Below are 13,992 nucleotides of genomic sequence, written 5' to 3'. Positions count from 1 at the left end.
GTGTAAGCCAATGTATAAAAGGTTCATTTCTTAGATTCAGCTACTGCTAACAGGAGGCTTTTGCTGACATTCCATATATTTAAACAGAAGGAAAAAGGGGTTTTATTTTATCCCTCACAAACTGCTACATATTGCAGTTAAAGTAAAAAAACCACAAACTTCTAGATATAGAAAGAACTATACCAAAAGACTTCTAGAAATAATCATAAGATAATAAAAATTACTTATATCAATGAGACATAAGAACTAAATAATAGTGTGTAGGCTCCTGGGCTCTGTAGGGTTAGATTTTATATAGCTGTTATGTTTGGAAGAAAATAAGACTTAACCAGTGGTGCCCAATATTTAAAATGAAAGCCTATTATATAATATTGTCCTATGCCAGAAATCAGCAAACTTTCTCTGTAAAGGGTCAGAGAGAAAATGTTGTAGGCTTTGGAGAATGTTGTTTCCACCATAAGAACTCAACTCTGTCATTGTTTGCTACTATTTGTCAGAAAGCAGCTGGAGACATTACATTTTAAAAATGGGCATGGCTGTGTTCCAATAAAACTTTACTTATAAAAACAGTCAGTGGGCCTAATTCAGTCTGTGGGCCATAGCTTTCCAACCCCAGTCTGTACGTAATATCTTATATAGCATAGTTTTACTCACCATATGAAATGATGCCTAAAATGATGGGTGACGATAGGTTCTCTTGAAGTCCAGGGATTTATCTCCTGTGATGGTTAATATTAAGTGTCAAATTGATTGAATTGAAGGATGCAAGTATTATTTCTGGGTGTGCCTGTGAGGGTGTTGCTAGAGGAGTTTAACATTTGAGTCAGTGGACTGGGAGAGGAAGACCCACCTTCAATGTGGGTGGGCACCATCCAATCGGCTGCCAGCATGGCTAGAAAAGGCAGGCAGAAGGTGAAACGAGCAGGCTTGCTGAGTCTTCTGGTTCTCACCTTTCTCCTCTGCTGGATGCTTCCTGCCCTCAAACATCAGACTCCAGGTTCTTTGGCTTTTGGACCCTTGGACTTATACCACTGGTTTGCCAGGGGCTCTCAAGCCTTTGGCCACAAGCTGAAGGCTGCACTGTTGGCGTCCCTACTTTTGAGGTTTTGAGACTCAGACAGATCCATGACTGGCTTCCTTGTACCTCAGCTTCCAGATGGCCTAGCGTGGGACTTTACCTTGTGATCGAGTGAGTCAATTCTCCTTAATAAACTCCCTTCATATATACATGTATCCATTAGTTTTGTCCGTCTAGAGAACCCTGACTAATACAACTCCTTTAACATAATTTTCATATAGTATTATTGAATACTACACATTATGTGTATATATCTATATATTTATCTAGAGATAGACAGTAGATAGATGATAGATAGACACATAGATCGATAGATAGATAGATAGGCAGGCAGATAGATGATAGATAGGCAGATAGATGATAGATAGATAGATAGATAGATAGATAGATAGATAGATAGATAGACAGACAGACAGGCAGATAACTTGCTAAACTTAGTTAAGCAAGATTTCTGAGTTGTGGTTTTACTGGACAAGAAGCTTGGGAATGGCAAAGCCCATAGCATCCTCGTATCTGTGAATCTAGCTCCTAGCATAGGTCCTGGATCATATAGCAGGATCTGTGCCTCTGAGAATGAATTTGTTCATGGCTTCCAGCTCCTCTCCCCATCCCCACTTTATAAACCTCCTCTCAGTCATCCATTTTCTTCTCACTAACAATGTGTTGAGCCCCAGCTAAGGCATTCCCAGAAAAGAAGTTACAGTCATTAACATACTCATTTATCAAATATTTGATGAGCATATAAGTTAGCACTGTCATGACAGAAATTGGACATACTTGGTGAATATGTTTTATTAAAATTATCTCTGCCTATGATGTAACAAATTTAGTGATTGCAATCTGGCTTTTGTGTATAGTTTATATTAGATTGACTTCTAGTTATTTAAAAATAATTAGAAACAGTTTTGCTTCCAGACAGGTGCAAGTCATATGAAAACATGCACACACATCCCCAAAACTTCTCTTCCTACTGACATGGAATCTACTTCATTCATGGTCCTTGGGTTACTCATAGTCCTAAAAAGTATTCTCTGCTAGAATTTGACACCAAGACTGAAATGCAATATTTTTCCAGAATTAACGCATTGATATCACTACAGTAGTTCCCTTATCTGTGAGGGATATGTTCCACGATCCCCAGTGGATATCTGAAGCTAGGGATAGTACTGAACTCTTCATACACCATGCTTATTCCCATACATATTATTTATGTATGGGAATACATACTTATTCCCATACATATATACCTACAATAAGGTTTAATTTATATAAATTAGGCACAGTAAGAGATTAACAACAATTAATAATAAAATAGAACAATTATAACAATACACTGTAAGAAAAGTTATGTGAATGTGGTCCCTCTCTCTCAAAATACTGTGCTCACCCTTCTTCCTGTGATGTGCCAATGTGAGGAGATGAAGTGAGGTGGATGACATACGCCTTGTGACATAAATGGGAAATTCCAGAAATAAACATGTCATAAGCTTTAAATTGCACACTGTTCTGAGTAGTGTGATGAAATCTCAGGCCATCCTGCACCCCAAGACGTCAAGACGTGAATCGTCCCCGTGTCCAGCATATCCACACTTTAGATGCTACCAGCCCTGTTAGTCATTCAGGGGCTGTCTTGGTTATCAGAGCCACTGTCATGGTATCGTGGTGCTTGTGTTCAAGTCACCGTTATTTTACCTCATCATGGCTCCAAAGTGCCAGAGTAGTAATGCAATTTTTTGGACTCAACTTGACTGCAAGCAACTGAAACCGCGAAAAGAAAAACCACAAATAAGGGGGCACTGCTGGATTTTATGGAAAAAGTCCACAAATATCTCACATTTAAGAGATTGTTTCCTTGGAGAATGTCTTCTCCAACTTATTTGGAGAGAACTTGTTTCTCAATAATGGCAACGAGTTTGAAGTCATTTCATCAGAACAACAAGACTATGCACCATTAGCCAAACTCAAAGCACCAAAGAGTATATTCTCAGGCACTTTCAGAATGAAACAACTGTTCCATTCAAGACGGATGACAGCAATGCCTCGCCCCATCCCTTGGTCTTTCCCTCTTCAGTGTGCACCCACCTGAGCCACCACTACCAGCCCCGGCACTGCCTTCTCACTGCACAGCCCACCCACAGTTAGTGCATATCTATCTTTACCTCCCAAATCTAAATCGATTCTTGATCTGTTTTTGAACAAATGTATCTGAAAATGGCATGAAGCTCTTGGGGCATCACTACAAAACCCAACTCAAGCCTGAGGTATCCATACAGACTTGAAGTGTCTAAACTACCCCTATGCATTAAAGTATAATCTGCGTGGCTTGGTGGGGTATGTGCATCTTCTGGATAATATTATTTCCTTCTCTCATTTTTACTTAATCAATCCGAGGGGAGGGTGGAAGTTGTCTGTATTGGAGCTGTGAGTCCAAAACAGCACTACTTTAAAGACAAATTCCAAAGACGTTAGGTACATGAAAGGACCAGAACTCACATTTATAATACCTTCCTCCAGATGCAAATTATTCTCTTTCAACTTTAAATAAGTTACTATAGTATTACATCTGGAGAGAAATTAATTGTGTACCCCTTTTATATATTTTCTGCAATGATATTCCCAAACTGTTTAGAGGAAGTTTTTATATATATATATATATATATATATTTTTTTTTTTTTTTTTTTTTTTTTTTGAGACGGAGTCTCGCTGTGTCTCCCAGGCTGGAGTGCAGTGGCGCGATCTCGGCTCACTGCAAGCTCCGCCTCCCGGGTTCACACCATTCTCCTGCCTCAGCCTCCCGAGTAGCTGAGACTACAGGCGCCCGCCACCACAGTTTTTATATTTTTAAATAAATAATTCTTAATACATTTTGGGGAGAACACATTCTTACAGTCTGCATGTCCTGAGCAAAGTTTTCCGGAAGAATTGATGAGTTCTGAGAAAACCCTTGAGGCCAGTCAAGCTGAAAAGCTTTGTGCTATGGCTAGTTAGGAACTTAGGAATCTTAACTTATTTGAGGCCAACATGCAATGCTGCCATTGTTCCAAGCAGGTGGGAAGAAATAATTTGAAATGGGGAGAAGAGACTTAGAATGAACAAATGCACATGACTCAATGAGAGCAAAGGGCAATGTGTTAAACTGTTCTACCCCAATCACGTGAATGCAGCCTAAAAGTTCAGCCCAACATCTACCTTGACTTTTAGAAGAGCATGAACAAAGTGACATCCCCAGGTATCCTCAGGAACTGCTTGTGACCCAGAACATTCCCTTCTGGGCCAGATGATGTTCCCCCCACCCGCCACCCCAGGCCCCCAGTTATCGCTGAGGAGTCCACAGCACCTTTTTTTCTGTGACCTTTTCTAAAGTCAAACCAATACCAACCATGTTTTCCCAGAATCCTGAAACTCATTTACTGCTTGATAACACATTTTCAGTTATTATTTCTACTCCTTATAGCACTGCCTTAGTTATGTGTGAGTTTGCCCTCACTTTAAAGATGTCATCTAACTGACAATGATGTAAACAAACAAACAAACAAACCAAAAAAACAGCCTGGTGACTTTAACAGTTTTTAGTCCACTTGGGTGGGTGATGATGACAGGGGCACCTCCGAGAAGGTGGGTCCTCTCTGGAGTCTCTGGAAGTATCTCTAGGAACTATCACGTAAATTTAAATTTAGAAATAAATTATATGAAAAGTCTAAGTGCTTCTTCCACCTTCAACGAATTAATAACATATTAATAATAAGCAGTAGTCATTGCACATTGCACAGGTGTCTTTTTCATAGCTAACATATTGTTATCTCCGTTTATCCTATTACTGTCTGAGGTAGGAGCCATTACAATTCAGTCTGCAGACCAGGAGGCGAGGTGCAAGAGAGGTTAACTAACAAGATGTTGTCCTTGGCCCTTTTTTTTCCCTCCAATGATGTAAATATCCAGCCTGGGTTTTTCTCTCTTGTGCTCCAGAAGCAAAGTGGTCATCCCTTCTTTGATGCCCCCAGGCCCTGAGACTCATTATAACAAATCCCAACACAAACACATTCAGGAAAAAAACCTCATTCTCTTCCACCCCACACTCATTCGTTCCTTCTTAACTCAGTGAATGGTACATAACCCACTTAGTTTCACAAGCTTGGAAACTGGGCCATATCCAAAGCACTGCCCTGACTTGTCCCCCATCTCCATGCAGTCACATATCTTCTGAGTGTCCTTCTGTTCTGGAGAACGGCTTGGATTCAGCCTCGCCATCATTTCATCATTTCTTAGATCACAACGGCAGTCTCCTACTAGCCTCCCTGCCTCTGCCTCAGCTATCTGGAATGAAAATTTGTTTAGACCACCCCCTGCTTAAGATGATTGATGGGGAGTAACCCTATTGACAGGGCCAAAGCAGCATCACAGGATGTCCCGTTTCCCCTCCCCACCTCTCAGTTGATTGACTTTCTGGACCTCCTATACTCTATTGTCCCAGCCCCGCAATGTCCCAGAAACTAAACGAGACTACTGTGGAGGAGACAGGCAAGAAGAAGCAGGAAATGCAGGAGAAAGAAGGTACTCTCCCTGAGAGAGTGGAGAAGGCAAAGCTAAAGGCCAAATATCCAAGCCTAGGACAAAGGCCTGGGGGCCCAGCTTCCTTATGAAGGGACTCCGGAAAGGAAAAAAGTACTTTGACTCAGGAGACTACAACATGGCCAAAGCCAAGTAGAAGAATAAGCAGCTGCCAAGTGCACAACCAGACAAGAACCTGATGACTGGTGACCACATCCCCACCACACAGGATCTGCCCCCAGAAAATCCTCACTCATCACCAGCAAGCCAGCAGGTGGCCAAGTTGAATGATCCTGCCCAGGGCTCTGCCAGATCCTGAGATGCTGAACCTCTGGGTCTGAAATCGCCATTGCAAAATTGTAACTGAGACAATGAAAGAGATCTGACTGAACCAACTCCATCTTGCCTCTAACCTCCAAGCAGTCTTTGTTCATTACTGGGTGTAGGCTGAACTAACTTTGGGAATAACGTAGTTTATAGTTTATAGTTTCAAACAAAGACCACAGCAGCCCTTTCCCAAAACAAACTTCCTTCTTGCCTGGGGACTGGAATGCCTTTGTAGGACTAACAGATTAGCCACAAGATTAGAAATTATGGTTTAGGAGTCATGAAGCCTGAGGCTACAAGATTCTGACCCTCCCTAAACTTCTCCTAAGATCAGTGCTTGAGATAGTTTGCTTGGTGGATCAGCTGGCACCACTCAGATTGATAAGCTGGATCATGTGATCTTGTGGCTCACCCTGGAACTGACTGACTCAGTGCAAGAGGACAGCTTCAGTTCCCTATGGTTTCATCTCCAATCAACCAATCAGCACTCTTGACTCACTGGCCTTCCTTCACCCACCAAATTATCCTTAAAATCTCTGATCCTGGAACGCTTGGGGAAAAGTGATTTGAATAATAAAACTCCTGTCTCCGCACAGCCGGCTCTGAGAATTTTACTCTTTCTCTGTTGCAAGTCCCCTGTCTTGATAAATCAGCTCTGTCTAGGCAGAAGGTAAGGTGAACCCGTTGGGCAGTTACAGGTCCTGTGCTGGCTTCCGCCCCTCCCATCTTTTGCAGCCAGGGGTCAGGAGGTGGCTTGGGCATGGGTTAGAGAGGCAGAATCCCCTGCCCATCAGTGTCCCAGCACATGGAGTCCCTAGGGCTAAGCACCAAGACCTCAAACATTTTTTGTTTTACCTTTTTTCCAAATAACTGTTGGGAGAAATCTCAATGAAATCTTGGGGGTAGGGTTGGGAGGGTGGGGTGAGAGATTTGGAGGAATATGAATCAGAGCTTGGAGTTGATAAAAAACATTCCTGATGGTCCTCCTTCTTAACCACGAGGCTAGTGTGGGATAAACATGAGAGGAGGAAGTGGAGTCGACTAGAGATGAGATCTAGTTCAGCTTTGCAGATAACTGCCTTGTTTCCATGTGGCTGGAGACCCGGTGTGAGATGAAAGAAACTCAATCTGCATAGACAGATGCAAACAGCTCCACTGGTTCTGCAGAGTTAGCTGAGCACACAATGTTAATTGTTCAGTTTAGAAAACATACTGTCCTTGAAATAGATTTTCTGTTGGGAGAAGGGCAGTGAGTTGTGGGGAAAGGAACCATGAGTGTGGGGAGCCCCAAGAGCCCAAAGGACTTTTTCAGTGTTTGAAATAAACCCCACCAGAAAAAAACAAAAAAAAAGAAGATTAATGATGGCCTTCTAGAGACATCAGAGAACTAATCTGAATCTCTTACCACATCCAAGAACACCCATCTCGATCTGTGCCCATCCTACCTGCCCTGTTTCACTCATCCTCCCTTCTATACCCTCATGTTCCGTTAAGTGTTGCTTGTTTTTCATGCCTGCATCAATTGTTCTTTGTTCCTAAAACCCTGTCCCTACCCTTCAATATTCAGTCAGCTATCATTATTTCTAGACAGCCTTCCCCAAACTTCCTCTCCGCCCCCACCTTCCCTACCTAACACAACCAGCACAGAAGACCACTGTTGCACTACACAGCCTGAAGCTATTCTGTTTCCGAACAAGAGACCAAAAGCCATGTCTCCTATTTCTGTAACCCCAGGGCTTATCACAGTGCCTGGCACATAGTTGATATGCCTATACCTACTATTTATGAAATGAATGAATGATGAAAAAGATAGAATTCTCTGGCCATGAATATATGGGATGTGTATACTTTGCCTTTTCCCCCAAACTGAAAACTTATGTTCACCTGTCTGTATAAACACATTCATATTTATCAGTTCAACTGAACCTCTACTTTTGTTTTGAAACATAGGGTAACCATTTTCTTTCCAGCTATTAGCCATTGTTGGATCAGTTTTCAATCTAAGTTTTGTGACGGGATGTAATTCATAAACTTTATTGGCCTGACACAATTTTTAAAAATTACTATAAATCCTCCTTGGCTATCCTGGAAAAACTTTAACTGTGCTCCCCAAGCCCCAAATCAAATTTTTTCCCCATCCTTCCTGATCTCAACATGAATGATCTAATCATGTCTGTTGTGTCCCTGTGCTGTCGAACCACATTTGAATTATGCACACTAGACCAACTGACTCTCAGCATAGATTAGTAGGAAACAACAGATAAACACAGAAGAAAAACTACAGGGAAAAAGAGCACAAAGCCTGGTAACTTGAAAAACAACAACAACAACAACAACAAAAACAAAAACAGTACAGCAGAGATTATTCTGCAAAACAGGAACAGGATCTTGAGATGTGGTAAATGGAACATTAGTCTCGAACCCAGAAACATCCCTGGAGAAGTCACTGTTCTACCACAGCTAAGGAGATGGATACTAACAAATTGTGTTTGAGATCTGAAGTGCCCAGCCTGAACAGATGGAAAAGCATTAGCAGTCAGGGAGAAGGGAGTTAGGAAATTGAACCCCATATGGGTACACCACTCTAGTAGCCATGTGTAACATGAGAGGCTCCATAAACCTGAATCACTGCAAATGACTGAAGCAAAGAATTTCAGGATTTTCAGTGACAAAGTCCAGAATACCATATGGGCCTATCAACACTAGTTAGAACTGGGAGAGGAATTTTACTAGCATGAGGGATAGTAGAGAAGACTGTATAGAGGCAAGAGAGGAAATCCAATTTGAGATGGAATTAAAGTTAGAACCAGGCAATTCAGGGTGAAGAACAATCCAAGCCAGCATCTAGAGGTATGGAAGGGCAGACAGAGCAGTCATGTCCTAGGGAGTTTACCAGAGCAACAGGCCTGTTCAGGTGAGAAACGGAGTTCTTAGGTTAACACTAATGAGCTACCAGGTGAAGGTCCAAGAGTAGGTTTCAGGCCAAATGTAAAGGAACTCTTCTTTGAACTTCTTCTTTGATACAACCCCACGTTATCATAAAGAATGGGGAGCTGGCTGGGCACAGTGGCTCACGCCTATAATCCTAGCACTCTGGGAGGCCAAGGAGGGTGGATCACCTGAGGTCAGGAGTTCGAGACCAGCCTGGCCAACATAGCAAAACCCTGTCTCTATTAAAAATACAAAAATTAGCTGGGCATCGTGGTACGCACCTGTAATCCCAGCTACCACGGAGGCTGAGGCAGGAGAATCGCTTGAACCCAGGAGACTGAGGTTGCAGTGAGCCAATATCGCACCACTGCACTCCAGCCTGGGTGACACAGCGAGACTCTGTCTCAAAAAAAATAAATAAATAAATAAAATAAGTAAATACAGAATGGGGAATTTATGGAGTGGGAGACAAACTCCACCCACCACGGGTGTACACCAAGGAGGCTGCCGTCACTTTTACTCATAACCGATACCAGCTTTCCACTTTGGCCTACAGTCTGCCTGGAGCCAACAACTTGTTTATTCCATTTAGTAACCAAATTTGTTTTCAGTCACTCCTGGTTTACAATAGTCTCTCCTGGGAGTTTCATTCAAATTAATATATGACTATACTTTTACACTGCAGTTCAAAATGTGCATCTCAGGCTCCCTCATGCTTCTCACAGGTGCCTCCCTGCCTTCTTCTCTGGGTCCCATTTCTAATTTTGCACCTGTCATCTGGCAGTGGCAGGGAGGGATAAATGTCTGTTTTTTGTGTGTGAGGGCTTCAAAGTGGAATTGGGAAAGAACAGGACACTCCTCAGTCCAACGCAGGCCCCTGGACCATGGTGGGTGTGGTAGTGTGTGGGCTGTGGTCACTTCTTGGCTGGCCTCTTCTGCTCATACGTTCACTGGTCTGGGTTCCTGTGCTGCTAGTGTCGAGTGCTGGCTCAATCACAGATGATCTCTGGATGCTATCTAGAAATCTCCATGGGCGTCCCCACAGGAGTCCCTCCCTCAGCTCTGATGAAGGTGTCCTCCCTCTCACCCTGAGGCATTGAGAGGACAACATACCTTTTGTGACCACTACTCCAGATTTTTCCTGAATGAAAAACTAGAAATTCCCACCTTATCAACTCGACCCTATGAAAACCTGGAAATGGTTTTTCACCTGTGAAAATTCTTATTTCACATCTAGGTTAACAGTGTGCAGAAGTTTCTCTCTCTCTTCACATGGAGAGGGGGTGAATTCACTCAGGTTGCGGATGCGACCTTAGACTCTTTCTTCAAAAGCTCCTCCGTCCTGGTCAGCATTTCAATATTCTGATGACACGAGCATGCCTGTGTTTTCAGTAGAACTTGGTGTAGATTGGGTGCTGTTGTCTCCTCAGAACCCTGAGGCCTTCACCTTGGCTACACTTTCGGGATGGAGGAAGGTCAGCAGCAAATAAGGAATTCAGGAAAGGCATGTTTAGGGGCCATTCCCCATACACTGCATACACCACAAACGGGATCAGAAAGCATCTCAGCAAAGCAGAGACAACGTTACCTAAGAGGAACAGGGAATGTGCTAAAAAGAGACGTATGCACAATTTTATTTTTAAAGCAAGAAGTAAGAATTATCTGGCAGAAATATAAAAAGTTTTTTTTTTCTCTTGAATAGAGACATGAATATATTAGTTTGACAGAGATCTTAGAAACTTAATAAAAAAGTTATCGCCCATTATTCTGCGTGTTATCAAAACCAAGAGTATCTGAGTCCTGGTTCCTTAAGATACAACAGTCTCCTCGAGCTTTGCAATTCTTTATGTCTACTGTCTTTACTTGGATTTTCAGTCCCTTGACAATCCATTTTGTATACAATACTTTTTTTATTGTAATGGGGCATGTGGTATATTTAGCGATAGGTAGTGATTCCAATTTAAGATAAAATTCAGACGTATGTGACCTGAGTTGACAATCAGAAGAAGAGATACCTTGAACACGTGGCTTGGAGCACACCTTCACAGGTGATGCCATTCTGGGGAGCTGGCATGCTTCCCTTTACTCCAATTATAAAATGAATTGCAATTCCAGGATTTTCCAAATGTGGAAAGAAATATGGGTTTTAGAAGCTGGGAAATACAGCAAGCAATGGGAGTAACCAGGGGAACTGGTTATGGGAGAAAATTATCAAGAAAGGTGTAATACTTATTTTCACTTGTATGAATAACAAATGGATAATAGAATAGATAATAGACAAGAAGAGAATCATCTAAATCTACCATTTGTTGCGTGTTTCCTATTTGTTTGGCATGATGTTAGGTGCAACAGAATATGGAAATAATTAAGGTAACTAAGGTGACTTTTCAAGATCACACAGCAGGAATGAACTGACTTAAACTGGTTTTCCTGTGGACAACTGAAAAGCAGCAAGTTACACCTGTGAGTCTGGGTTATTGCCGTAATCCTACTTTAGAAAGAAGTTTTACCCCTTCGTCCCATCCCTCCTTGACACCACCTGCTCCCATAGGTCTAAGGTGCAGTCAAAAATAGTAAGTGGCTCTATAGAACCATGATAGCAGCAGGTCAGCAATCCTTGCCATTTGGATTGTCAGTCTGTATGCCTCTGTATTCAGCCAACTTATCAATTTTAAGATAACATGGTCAGATTTTCCACCCTTCTACATTCTTTTCAACAGGGTCGCTAAGAGGCAAATTACACTGTGTGAAGGCAGCCTTAGATTGGGTGGAACCACAAATATTTCCAAGTCAAAAAAGACTGGATTCGAATCCCAGCCAAGTGGCCTTATGCCAGATTAACTTCTGGAAGCTTCCATCCTCTTATCAGTGGAATAGGTCATTATAAATAGCTTTCATGGTTATTGTAAAGCTTTAATGGGATGATATCTTAAAATTCTTAACGTGGTGATTGATACAAAGAAAAAACACCATATGCTAATACAGGGGGCAACAACCTTCTTGTTTCAATTAAAATGATTTTAGAGTTCATAGGGAGAGAAAAAATGAAGGTTTGATGTTTAAGCATTATACGGCTATCCACCTTTTTCAAGGCAGGAAGGACAGGCACCGAATTAAGTTTGAAGTAAGGTGATTTCTGTAGTATTATACAGACATGCCAAAATATAATGCTGCCATGCTCACATGCCAATAAAGACCCAAATCAGGAGAGAACAAGCTGTCATAATAAGTAGACAAAGACGTTGGTCATGTTAGCAAATCTGGAAAGATCTGAGCGGATGCAGAACTACAAAGCCATCATTTTTTGACTGCCTATCACCATGAAGAGTTCAGCAGGGTCACTGTGTCTGTCATTTTAATATAGCCAACTAGCCAGGGCACTGTCACACTAATAAAGTAGGTGCAGCTTAATTCTCTTAACATATTCATTTTAACCTGATAGAGTTATAGAGATGCAGCTGAATATTTTTCTCTCTTTTTGCCATAGGGAAAATGATTTCTTCATCCACTTATTAAATGACAGTCTCTTGGCTCCCGTGTCCAGGCTGAAATGTGTGATCATGCTGTCCTTCCACTGCGAGGCTGCTTTTCAGGCAGCCTGTCAGTCTGTCTATCCTGTTTTATTAGTAAGCGATGGGAAAATGCACTAGACACACTTCTCTCAAAAGAAGCAGTCCTATTTTCTACAGCTGGAAGCCTAAGATGTTTAACAGAAATGTGTAAAATTTTCTCTTCTCTGCATTCATCCTTTCTGTCTGGAGGCACACTCTACAGACCATTTTAAAAACGACTACAGGAAAACAACAGAGCCATCGTTTCTATTCATTCTCTCTTACAATATTGCAACTTCTGTGATTCTAATTCCACTGCCCCTGATGAATAGCTAAAGCTTTGGTGGCAGCAGAGCATTTCTTCTGCAGAACGTGGAGGTCTGCGGTCTCATTTATTTTGCTACGTGTCCTATGAATATGTTTTTTAAAAAATGTTACTCCTGAAAGAGCTTCATTGCAAAAGAAATTTCTAGCCTAGTCTCAGGCTTAATCAATCGCCCATGATTTTGCAGGCCTTAATGGGAGAAGACAGAGATAATGTAATGTGCATTATGCAAAGTTAGCTAAAAGTGAGGATGTGGAACAGCATCAGGGACCATTATCTCCCAGAAGAGTCGACGCAATAGAGGCAGACAATTAGATTAGAACATTTTTCTAACCAGGCCAGAAGGAAAGTCTTGGGGACAAGATAATGTTCAGATTTGGGCAACAGCCAAGAGGTAACGACCACGAGCCGGCGTGGCATGGCAGACTCTTGCTATAGCTGTATTGGCTGTACTCTAGAATTTGAAATAAGACGAACTCCTCCTGGAATTAAAGCAATGGGTTTCATTTCCTAAGGTAGCAAATGAACCCATAGTGTGCTGTGGCTTCGATATCTGCTTCGTTCTCAAAAACTGTATGAAAATCGACTCCACCAGTCGGTCACCATTACGTTAGCTCCTTGTGGGCCGTACTGCAACACGCGTGTTGCCAGGTGGTGGTGGGAGGATGGAGAACTAGGGCATAAATACAAGAAAAAAGCCCTGGCCTCATTAAAAGGTGCTTTGTTATATAGACATACACACAAATGCGTGTTGATCTAGGATGCCCAACCCCCACTGCATGCCCAGCTCCCAGGAATTTGCTCAGAGCCTTATAGACATCATCTAGTAATGGCTTAAATTGCTAGATTTAGATTTCTGCCTACAATAGATGTATAAATAAAATTGTTTAGAAGCAATTATGGAGTCGTATTTCAACAAGAACAAATGAATACAGCACAACCTTAGCTTGTAAGTGCTGAGGGTGTCATAGTGAGGGAATAATCAGAGTCACTGGTAATGAATTACAAGAGAACATCAGAGGGATGTTAGCTGGCATATTCATTCCCATGGGACTGTGACCAGCACCTACTCTACTAAGATACCTATACGGTCCTTCATGCACACCAACTGGAAGTAGAAGAATAGACTAGGCACCCGGTAGGTGCTTGGCAAGCATGCAGGATGTTTATTAACAACCTTGGTGAGAAAACCATAGGTATAAAAAATGGCCAGAGCATATATGCCAAGTTA

The 13,992-nt window shown here is 42.0% G+C and overlaps 1 protein-coding gene and 1 pseudogene across 28 annotated transcripts in view; one reads left to right on the top strand and one right to left on the bottom strand.

Moving 5' to 3' along the window:
• The window catches only part of LOC105481485 (mono-ADP ribosylhydrolase 2), a 2,105,812-nt gene that overhangs the window by 419,186 nt on the left and 1,672,634 nt on the right, over positions 1 to 13,992 (bottom strand). The gene's annotated exons all lie outside the window — the stretch shown is intronic.
• LOC139358777 (alpha-endosulfine pseudogene) lies at positions 5,558 to 5,918 on the top strand (annotated as a pseudogene).

Source organism: Macaca nemestrina, chromosome 15 (genome assembly GCF_043159975.1).
Source record: "Macaca nemestrina isolate mMacNem1 chromosome 15, mMacNem.hap1, whole genome shotgun sequence".
NCBI lineage: Eukaryota > Metazoa > Chordata > Mammalia > Primates > Cercopithecidae > Macaca > Macaca nemestrina.
This window is presented reverse-complemented; position numbering and strand designations above follow the sequence as displayed.